Source organism: Cherax quadricarinatus, chromosome 23 (genome assembly GCF_038502225.1).
Source record: "Cherax quadricarinatus isolate ZL_2023a chromosome 23, ASM3850222v1, whole genome shotgun sequence".
Lineage (NCBI taxonomy): Eukaryota > Metazoa > Arthropoda > Malacostraca > Decapoda > Parastacidae > Cherax > Cherax quadricarinatus.
In genome coordinates, this window is record NC_091314.1 from 40,283,696 (window position 1) to 40,296,021 (window position 12,326).

Consider the following 12,326-nt stretch of genomic DNA (forward strand, 5'->3'; position numbering starts at 1 on the left):
AATTGTGATCTTAAATCTCTATGTAATTTTGTGTAAAATACTTTTAATATGAAGTAGGATATTCCCTCTGTATGTACAGATATGAACAAGTATTTAATACTGATCAGACACGTGTATTTAGGAAGTTGCCGTTGCAAGAGAAAGTTGCACCCAGATTTAAGGCAGTGAAGGATTGTTTTAACTTGCTTCTGTGTGCTAATACATCAGGTGATATTAAACTAAAGCCTGTACTTATTCATCACTCCTGTAATTCCTGCACTTTGAAAGATAAAAACAAAGACTCTTTGCCTGTTATTTAGCAGTCTGACAAGACAGCATGGATGAGAAAAACCTTGTTTATTGAGGAGTTCAGGCATAATTTTATTCCTTCATCCATGATGTACCTGACAAGAAAACTTTTCATTCCTGTAGCCATCCTTGACTTTTGCAGGATGTGGACTCTGATATGAAGGTACTGTAGTGTTATACTACCAGAAACTACATATTTGATGATACCACTGGATTGAGGAGTTAAGACATTTAAGTGCCATTACACATGTAAGGTTGTGTGGAAACTCCTTGTCCCAATAGATAATAACTCAGACAATGGAGTGACATACTTCTGGCATGAGTTTAACATTGCTGATACAATGTGCCCATTTAACAATAAATGCAAGCTGTATACAGTACTGCAGGATAAAACACAACAGAAACTCATGATCTGTCAGAATTCCTGAGGACCCTAATAAGTAACAACTTTGAGTTTACCTTGACCCAGGAACCACAACCATCCACCTTATCCTGACTCCCACAACCATTCACCACAGCAATCTGCCTCAGCCCAGTAGGGCCACAGCAACCCTCTCCACCAGTGTCATGGTCAACATGCATCAGCAACCGGAATTTAAGGTACAATAAGAAAAATTGCATTACACACTCTTTTTAGCTATGTGTACAGTTACAGCGTTGAGTTATCTTAGATTAACTCTACACAATACACTTTTTATATGTTCATAACATCTGTATGATCCCAAGACACATTTTGAGATCAACAAGCAATGCATCCCTATTCCCATAAGTTATTCACACTGTAAATTGGGATTTCATAAACAGTGCTGATTTCAGAAATCTAACCAGCACTGTGTTTCCTTATAATTTTTATAAATTTTTTTGTGGTCATTTATCAGCTATTGAGTCGTATCTTTGTTCATACCACTTTTTTTCTTTTATCTCTTGGAATCATAGGTATATTTAGGTGTGGGCACCTCATGATAACTTTATAATCTAGTTATAACATAAAGTATATACTATATGTTGTGAACAGTTTCTTTCAGTATTTCTCTATTCATATATCTGAGAGCTGTTTTGAACTTTGTCATTGATGTATACAAGGTTTTTCATGATCTCATATACAGGATATAATCTTGTAGTAACAGTCTTTTGTCTATATTTACTCTTAGATGTCTTGCTTTGTCTTTTCTCAGACACTATAATCTTCATGTATTTGAATAAATAGTTTAGAAAACCAACAAGTTGTTAAATGAGAGATTTGTGTAACTTTCAGGTATATTTTTTTTCTGGAAACATTTTGCCAATTAGTGGCTTCTTCAGTCCACTGCAGAGAAAGGTGGATGAGCAGGAGTTTGAAGTAATCTGTCCCTCAGCCTTGAGTTGATGTGTTCAATCCATCAATCTTTGTAGAAGTGCATAACATACTCACAGGGATGGGGCTTATATACTGCCGATAGATGAGGTGAAGCAGTGGTAGGCAAAGTCAGCAGTGGAGAAACCCAGTCATAGAAGTAGGTCATGCCTATAGGTTAGGCAAGTTTTGAAGAAATCCCTGCATCAAGATTCCAAGATGTTGCTGTGTCTGTCAGAATTTGAATAAATAGTTTAGGAAGCTGGCATGTTGATAAATGAGACACTTGGGCAACATTTAGGTGTCTTTATTCTAGAAACTATTCACCAGTCAGTGACTTCTTCAGTCGAGTGCAGAGAAAGGTGGATGAGGAGGAACTTGAAGTAATCAGTCCCTTCACCTGGAGTTTATGGGATGTATTCCACTAAGACTGATGAATTGAACACATTGACTCCAGGCTGGGGGACTGATTACCTCAAACTCCTCCTCATCCACCTTTCTCTGCCTTGGACTGAAGAAACACAACTCATAAAAACATTTCATGTTTTTATGAGTTGTCCTATAGGTTTTCCTATTCATACTCTTGTCTATGTGAATACAAATAGGAAGCACATCTGTCTGGTGGTCAGCAGATGGAGAATCAAGCCTCCACCACTTCTTGTGCTGAACAATCCACATGGGTTTAGCACTTAACATGAATTAGTTAATTTTTTGTGTGTTACAGTATGTTTGTAGGTATATAAATAATAGAAATGTTTTATCTTTATTGCTTTCCACAATTTTTTGCCTAAATTTTGTTTTTCTTTTTATTCTCTGATCATTTTTGTTGTTTAAATATTTGATGGGTGGGTTTAGGCCAGTTATTTTGTAAAAATTAATTTTTTTTCTTCTGTTATCGTGTAGCTTTATTGCAGGCTTTATAATTTCTACAGTAATTTTTTTTTTTTTGTCAGGTGTTATCTAATTAATGTCTTTATAGTCTTCCTGTCGATTGGATTGGGATGCCTGGTCAGCATAGAATGGGTCTTAACGCTCGGTGTGCACCATATTAAAAAAATCTGGGTCCACTTAGTACCTTGTGGGAGCACCAGTTAAAATGAGCGCCAGCTAGAGCAAACAGTGTGGCAGACACCAAGGATTCATTGATTTAATGTCGTATTAATACTCCCCTTTTAACCCTTTGAGGGGTCAGTCACGTACAAGTACGTCATTGCAGCCAGGGTCGGTCACATATTTGTATGCCTAAATTCTTGCACCTTCAAATCTGGTGGAAGAAAGCTGGCAGGCCTACATATGAAAGAATGGGTCTGTGTGGTCAATGTGCACAGTATTAAAAAAACCTTGAAGTACACTGTGCATAATGAGAAAAAAAACTTCAACTGTGTTGTTGGTTTAAAACAGTGACTTTTGTATGGTATTTATAGTTGTATTCTTGTTTCCTTGGTCTCATTTGATAGAATGGAAGATATATTACAGAATTAAAGATGATTTTGATTGGTTTCACAATGACAAGTACCTTGAAATTGAGCTCAAATTAGCGAAAATGATCGATTTTTGCCGATATTCAAGAGTAAACAAATCAAGTCATGTGTCCAATACACGTCAACTGGTGAGTCTAATATTCTTTCATGTGATGTAAGAGGGGCCTAGAGACGTGAGTAATGTTATTTTAGTGCCATGAATGTCTGTCTTGTTTATTCTGAACCCTACTTTGAAATTGGCATCTTTTGAAATTTGTGTGAAATTACCCAAATTGCCAATTTCTGACCACTTTATTGGCTAGTTGAGATCGGTAAATGGGCGGATTCTTGTACTCAGTCAATAGAACAAATGGATTTCTGGGGCAATAGCTATGATTTTAGTCAACTGCAACATTGGAGTTGGCCGAAGATAGGGCCCAAAGTGGGCGAAATCACCAACTTTGAGACCGCTAACTTCGCAAGAGCGTAATTCCGTAAGTTTTTCATCAAATTTCATACTTTTGGTGTCATTATGATCAGAAAAAGATTCTCTATCATTTCATAAGATTTTTTTTTTTTGAAAATTTTTCGACCCTGAGAACGAGTTTGAGAGAGGGCCTCTCGACCCTCAAAGGGTTAACCCTTTGACTGTCGCAACCCCCAATCCTGAGGTGTCTCCTGGTGTCGCAAAATTTCAAAAAAAAAAATTATTTTTTCTTATGAAATGATAGAGAATCTCTTCCCAATTGTAATGACACAAAAAAAAAACGAAATTTGATGGAAAACTGATGGAATTACGCTCTTGCGAAGTTAGCGACCTCAGCGATATTTACAAATCGGCGATTTCGCCCACTTTGAGCCCTATTTTCGGCTAATTACATTGTTCCAGTCAACCAAACTCGTAGTTATTTCTTTAGAACTCCGTTTTTTCTATCGATTGAGTACAAGAAACTGCCCATTTACCAATTTCAACTACCCAATATCGTCAGAAATTTGTAATTTGGCCAATTTCACGAAAATGAAAAGAATGACAGTTTCAAAATAAGGTCCAGAATGAACAATGCAGACATTCCTGGCTCTAAAATAACATTTTCTTTCTTCATCAGTCATGTCTCCAGGCCCCTCTGATATTACTCTTGCTTTCTATTAGGAATTTTTATTCAAATAAAAAATAGAGGATTTACTGTTATGCAGACTACTGCAATACTGTAATAATTGTATAAATAATGTCAACCCATTCATGACTGCATATTAGAATGGCTAGTTGGACATTTATTGGACAATGACATCATTTGTTTACTTTTGAACATCGGCAAAAATCAAACATTTCCCCTACTTTTAGCTCCATTTCCAGGTTCTTTTTATAGTAAAATCAATCAAAATTACACCTATTCTATAATATGTTTTCCATTCTATCAAATGAGACCAAGAAAATGAGAATACAACCATAAATACTATACGAAAATAGACCACAAAGTCGGCATTTTAATTAAAAAAACGGTCTGAGTTTTTTTTTCTCATTATGCACTGCGTGCTCCAGGATTTTTTTTATATGGTGCACACTGACCACACAGACCCATTCTCTCACATGTGGGCCTACCAGCTTTCTCCTGCTTGATTTGAAGCCGCTAGAATTTATGAGTATATATACGTCAAACACGGTACCTCGTAAGATGTATATATACGACCAAAACAGTCAAAGGGTTAAGGGGAAAGTGATGTTGACCCCAAGTTTAGGGTCTGTCTACCTGTCTCTATGTCTATCTGTGTCTGCCTGTCTCTACCTGCCTCTGTCTACCTGTCTCTGTCGATCTGTCTGTCTTCCTCTGCCTATCTCTTCTTATCTCTGTCTCACAGGTACACATAAAAACAATTATACATAGTGTAAATTACCTAGGATAACCTAAAAAATCCAAAGTGCTATACTGTGCTTATAGATATAATGCATAAGAATACCTGTTGGTTCACAGTGGCTCTCTCCGAGACAGAGACAAGCAGAGAGATTATTATAACCAAGGGGGAAGCGCTAAACCTGTAGGATTATACAGCAAGCAGACAGAGACAAGACAGAGAGACAGATAAGCAGAGACAGATATACCGACGCTCATCAAATGTCATCCCTTATCTCATCTTATCTCTGCACCCTCGCAGGGGCTCATCAGATGTCATCCCTTATCTCATCACTGCCCTCCCAGATGCTTGTCACTGACATCATGCTTCAAGGGAACTTCTTCTTTCTTCTTCCTACTTCTTCCTCCTCCTTCCTTTTCCTCCTCCTTCCTTTCTCTTCCTCCTCCTTCCTTCCTCTTCCTCCTCCTTCCTTCCTCTTCCTCCTCCTTCCTTTTCCTCCTCCTTCCTTCCTCTTCCTCCTCCTTCCTTCCTCTTCCTCCTCCTTCCTTCCTCTTCCTCCTCCTTCCTTTTCCTCCTCCTTCCTTCCTCTTCCTCCTCCTTCCTTCCTCTTCCTCCTCCTTCCTTCCTCTTCCTCCTCCTTCCTTCCTCTTCCTCCTCCTTCCTTCCTCTTCCTCCTCCTTCCTTCTTCTTCCTCCTCCTTCCTCCTCCTTCCTCCTTCTTCCTCGTCCTCCCTCCTCCTTCTTCTTCCTCCTTCTTCCTCCTTCTTCCTCCTCCTCCTTCTTCCTTCTTCTTCTGTACTCCATTGTATCCAAAACATTGCTGGAACCTATAAATACTGTGTATATATTCCTAGACAATAGTAAATGACCAAGGCAGGTGTAAATGTCAACCTGTCAATGTGTTTGTCAATTTGAGTACAATTTCAGTACCTAATATTAGTGTCAGAACAAAGATTGGTTATAAAATGACAAGAACTACTATAAATTGTAATTATCAGAACATAAAAATTATATAAAATAATATAAAAATAGGAAAAAATGGTATATCGGCAACACTTCTGCAAGCTGCAGGAGTCAGTGTTGCTGTCAGGTGAGCATTAAGTGCCAGCTTTGCAGCCTCATACCTCAGTAAGTACTGACCCGATTCGATTCTTATGACCAGAGTCTTTGGTAAGATGGGTAAGGAAGAAGGATGGGTAAGGATAGAAATATTGGAAAAGGGTGGGAGGGGGGAGTGAGGTAGGATATAAAAGGTAAGTGGCCCAACCACTTTGGTGCAATTTAAAAAGTGTATGTGAAATAGTAGAAAATTGTTGAAGGGGTATAATACTAACCCATCAGAGTCACATAGATATAACAGATATATTGGTACATGATTCTGAATTGGTAGTAGATATACAAGTTGTGATTGCTTTTTTTTTTTTTTTTTTGCGATTGCATAACGAATATTTAAACGACAAGACAAGGTGGTAATCTGGACAGTTCGTAAACAATTACTTGACATGTTAGCTTCTTTCAAGGTGGTGTCCCGCCATAGTAAATGTAGCATATTTATAACAGTAGATGTAAAAGTAGTTGGATTAGTTACTGACCCTATTCTTTTTTATTTTAATCCTATAACACTTAGAAAAATTTTCTCTTTATTTCAATAAAAAAATATTTTTTTTATTTTTCAAAATATTCGGGGCACTGGGCAAGAGAACTTATATATATGTATACATTTGGACCGTTTAGGGGTTAAGCAAGTCTTTGTTATACTTGTTCTGAGTGAGAGTTACTGGTAACTGTAGTGACCATTTCCTGTCTTTATATTTCCCAGTTCACCTGTAAGGTATCCTGTTATGGGTTCTTTGCTGTTGCAGGTACTTTATGATACTGATTTGTCTTTCTTATCTCATCTTCAGTTTGTATGTATAATATTTCATGTTTATCACAATGATATACGGTGGTACCTGAGTTTTGCACTGCTCCCAACTCGAACAGTTATGTAAGTGTACAGTGGACCCTCACATACCGTTGGCATCACATAACGTTAAATCCGCATACCGATACATTTTATCACTAAAATTTTGCCTCGCATACCGGTAAAAAACTCGCTCAACGCTATTCGTCGGAGATGCGCCTAATGTGCGGCGTGAGCCAGCCTCCGTGGTAACATCCAAGCATACATTCGGAACATTTCGTATTATTACAGCATTTTTTGTGATTTCATCTGCAAAATAAGTGACCATGGGCCCCAAGAAAGCTTCTAGTGCTAACCCTGTGGTAAAAAGGGTGAGAAATACTATCATACCACAGTCAGCTGCTGCTGCACCATGGTCAGCTGTTGCTGGACCAGTCAGCTGCTGCTGCACCACGATCAGCTGTTGCTGGACCAGTCAGCTGTTGCTGGATCAGTCAGCTGCTGCTGCACCACGATCAGCTGTTGCTGGACCAGTCAGCTGTTGCTAGATCAGTCAGCTGTTGCTGGATCAGTCAGCTGCTGCTGCACCACATTCAGCTGTTGCTGGACCAGTCAGCTGTTGCTGGATCAGTCAGCTGTTGCTGGATCAGTCAGCTGTTGCTGGACCAGTCAGCTGTTGCTGGATCAGTCAGCTGCTGCTGCACCACGGTCAGCTGCTGTTGCACCACCATCAGCTGTTTCTGAACATGACTCGTCCCGAACCTGTCCTGAACCTGTCCGTCCAGCCTGAGCGCCTGCCTTGCTGTCATTGTTTACAAGCCAGGGTGGCCAGTTGCATGCATACATTCAATACATTTTGTATTATTCCATTATTTATAGTGCTTGTAACTGCTAAATAAGCCACCATGGGCCCAAAGAAAGCTTCTAGTGCCAACCCTGTGGTAAAAAGGGTGATAAATACTATCGTACCACAGTCAGCTGCTGCTGCACCACGGTCAGCTGTTATTGGACCAGTCACCTGTTGCTGCACCACAGCTGCTGCTGCACCATGGTCAGCTGTTGCTGCACCACAGCTGCTGCTCCACCATGGTCAGCTGTTGCTGCACCACAGCTGCTGCTGCACCATGGTCAGCTGTTGCTGCACCACAGCTGCTGCTGCACCATGGTCAGCTGTTGCTGCACCACAGTCAGCTGTTGTTGTTGCTGCACCACCATCAGCTGTATTACTCGAAGATGCAGAGAGATTGTTGTGGGTGTGGCTTAACGTGAAACAATTACCGAGAAACGATTAACCCTGGAGGGTTAGCCACCCAGGATAACCCAAGAAAGTCAGTGCATCATCGAGGACTGTCTAACTTATTTCCATTGGGGTCCTTAATCTTGTCCCCCAGGATGCGACCCACAACAGTTGACTAACACCCAGGCGAACAGGAAAAAATGCCTGGAACTAGTGCTCATATTGGTGAGGTTAGTGGGGAGGATGTGGAAGAGTTGATGGAGGAGGACAATGAAGAACTAACCACTGATGAGCTGCTAGATCATCTTCAACAGCAAGAGGCCACACCTGAGGAAACTGCTTTGGAGGAGGGGAGAGAGAAATTGAAGTTGCCTACTTCAAAGATTAAGGAAATGTGTGCAATGTGGCTTAAAGTGCAAACCTTCATGGATGAAAATCACCCTCACACAGCTATTGCAAGCCGTGCTGGTGACTATTACACTGACAATGTTGTGAAACACTTCAGGAAAGTCATAAAGGAACGAGAGGTACAGGCCTCTATGGACAGATATGTTGTGCGACAGAGGTCCAGTGACTCTCAAGCTGGTCCTAGTGGCATTAAAAATAGAAGGGAAGTAACCCTGGAAAAGGACTTGACACCTCAAGTCCTAATGGAAGGGGATTCCCCTTCTAAACACTAAGACCATCAACACTCTCCCCTCCTCCCATCCCATCAATCATCACCAGATCTTCAAGAAAGGTAAGTGTCATGTAACTGTGCATGTCTTCTTCAGTTTGTGTGTATTAAAATTAATATTTCATGTGGTAAAAAAAAAAATTTTCATACTTTTGGGTGTCTTGCACAGATTAATTTGATTTCCATTATTTCTTATGGAGAAAATTAATTCGCATAACGATAATTTCTCATAACATTGAGCTCTCAGGAACGGATTAATAGCGTTATGCGAGGGTCCACTGTATTTGTAAGTGCTTTTGTAAGTGTATTTTTGGGGATCTGAAATGGACTAATCTTATTTACATTATTCCTTAGGGGAATAAAGTTGTTTGGTAATGGCACTCGAACAGCCTTCTGGAACAAACTTTGTACGAAACTCGGGGTACCACTGTATATACAATTAAAAATTAAAAAAAAGTGTTTAATACGTGCAGTGGACCCTCATTTTTCATAATCTGTTCCAGAGAGTGTGACTAATGGCAAAATTGACGATTTGCGAAACCATTTTCCCCATAAGAAATATGTAATATAAATCCAATTAATCTGTTTCAGACCAAAAGTATTAACAAAATAGTATTTTTTTACATGAAATATGGATTTACATACACAGAAAACAATGAGATATGAAGAATAAAAAAATAATATCACACTTTTATTGAAGACTTGTTGGTGTATGAATAAAATATGTCATTACGTATGTTAGGAATTGTGGCGGCAGGAGGGGAGTGTGTTTGAAGGCAGGACAGGACAGTCCTTCAATATGACACCAATATCAACTCTGTGGCTTATTTATCTATCACAGTTCATCTAATATGGCATAATAAACAATATTAATAACATAGAAACATGACATACTCTAGAATGAATAAAAAATGTCATTACATATGTCATGAGTGGTGTTGTGTTTTGTTGGGTGTATAAGGGCCACTGAGAGCATAAGCCATACATAGTGGTGGTGGAGGGCGGCGGTGTTGTCAGTAGCCCTATATACAGTGGTCACCCGCTTTTCGTAGTTCCCGGCAATCGTAAAATTCGCCAATCGTAGAGGTATTTTCATATAAACATGGACTCGCTTTTCATAGGTTGACTTGCGAGTCGTAGTTCGTCCAGGACTCGTACCCACGGCGTGAGCCAGGGTGGCAGCCAGTCTGGCATTGTTTACCAGTGAGCAAAGGTCCCCTCACGTGCTCCAGCGAAATATTTCATAATATTCCATTTATTTTAGTGCTTGCAAGTACTAAATAAGCTACCATGGCTCCAAAGAAAGCTCCTAGTGCCAAGCCTGTGATAAAGAAGGTGAGAAATACGATTGAATTTAAAAAAACCATCATTGAACAATATGAAAGTGGTACAAGTGTGGCTGAACTGTCCAGGATGTTTAAGAAACCCTACACAACCTTATGTTCCATAGTGGCCAAGAAAAATGAAATAAAGGATGCTGTTGTTGCAAAGGGAGTAACTATGCTGACAAAAATGAGATCACCAGTGCTGGAAGAGGTTGAGAAGTTATTATTGGTGTGGATAAATGAGAAACAATTAGCAGGAGATACTCTTATGACTTCGTTTATTTGTGAAAAGGCTAGGCAGTTGCATGAAGATTTGGTAAAGAAATTGCCTGCAAATAGTGGTGAAGTGAGTGAATTTAAGGCCAGCAAAGGCTGGTTTGAGAGATTTAAGAACCGTACTGGCATACACAGTGTGGTAAGGCATGGTGAGGCTGCCAGTTCGGACCACAAGGCGGCTGAAAAATATGTGCATGAATTCCAGAAGTACATAGAGGCTGAAGGACTGAAACCTGAACAAGTGTTCAATTGTGACGAAACTGGCCTCTTTTGGAAGAAAATACCAAAGAGGACCTTCATTACACAAGAGGAAAAGGCAATGCCAGGACACAAGCCTATGAAAGACAGGCTGACGCTAATGTTCTGTGCTAATGCTAGTGGGGATTTCAAAGTGAAGCCATTACTAGTGTACCATTCTGAAAATCCCAGAGTGTTCAGGAAAAACAATGTTATGAAGAGTAAATTGTGTGTGTTTTGGAAATCTAATAGTAAGGCATGGGTCACGAGGGAAATTTTCATCGAGTGGTTCAATGAAGTGTTTGGCCCTAGTGTGAAGGAGTATCTCCTGGAAAAGAAATTGGATCTCAAGTGCCTGCTAGTAATGGACAATGCACCTGCTCATCCTCCAAACTTGGATGACCTAATTTTCGAGGAGTTTGGGTTCATCACAGTAAAGCTCTTGCCCCCGGATACCACTCCTCTCCTCCAACCCATGGACCAGCAGGTTATTGCAAACTTTAAAAAAACTCTACACAAAAGCAATGTTTCACAGGTGCTTGACTGTGACCACAGACACTCGCTTGACCCTAAGGGAATTTTGGAGAGAACACTTCAGCATCCTCCACTGCATAACCTTTATAGGTATGGCTTGGGAAGGAGTGACTACCAGGACTTTGAACTCTGCCTGGAGAAAATTGTGGCCAGATTGTGTTGACAAGAGGGCTTTTGAAGAATTTGGGACTGACCCTAATGAGCCTATGTCTGTTGTAAAATCAATTGTGGCATTGGGGAGTTCCATGGGGTTGGATGTGAGTTTGGAGGATGTGGAAGAATTGGTGGAAGACCACAATGAAGAGCTCACCACTGAGGAGCTGCAAGAGCTTCAGCAGGAAGAGCAACACATCACAGCTCAGAATCTTGCTGCAGAGGAGGAGGAAGAGAGATGGAAGAAGGTGCCTTCAGAAATTAAAGAGATTTTTACTATGTGGGGTAAGATGGAAAGCTTTATGGAGAAACATCACCCTAACAAGGTTGTTGCAAGCCAGGTTGGCAAAATGTACAGTGACAAAGTCTTGGGCCATTTTAGGGAAGTGTTAAAGAGACGCTAGAAACAGAGCTCTCTCCACAGTTATTTTGTGAGACAGGACTCCAGTGACTCTCAAGGTGGTCCTAGTGGCATTAAGAAACAGAGAAGAGAAGCAACCCCAGAAAAGCAAATGGTACCTGAGGTGTTGGTGGAAGGGGATTCCCCTTCCAAACTACAAACAATCCACTCTCTCTCCTCCTCCAGTCTCCCATACACTAAGAAGAATCTCCAATAAAGGTAAGTGTTATGCTGTTAATGTTTCATTCATCATTTCCCATTGTATTGTTTATGTACTACATGCATATTTCATGTTAAAAAATTTTTTGTTTTAATACTTCTGGGTGTCAGGAACGGATTAAATGTATTTACATTACGTATTTCTTATGGGGAAAATTGATTCGTAAATCGTAAATTTCGTTTATAGTAACGGCTCCAGGAACGGATTAATTACGAACAATGAGGGACCACTGTAACTCCAAGAACATTGGAGGAGTTAGGTTCATGCTGTCCTTTTTCGATCAATTAATTGCTTAACTTGCTTGCTACACTGTTAATGCTACACTTTATCCCTGGCTGGTACTATAGCCTTTATCGACTTGTGTTGCTTTAGTATCATACATATCGTAGAATCACTGAATCACTGAAGAAGGTACATTCTCCCCTCCCTTTTCC

The 12,326-nt window shown here is 40.0% G+C and overlaps 1 protein-coding gene across 1 annotated transcript in view; it reads left to right on the top strand.

Annotated features, from left to right (window-relative positions):
- LOC128685684 (sorting nexin-14) overlaps positions 1-12,326 on the top strand; it is a 395,830-nt gene that overhangs the window by 999 nt on the left and 382,505 nt on the right. The window lies entirely within an intron of this gene.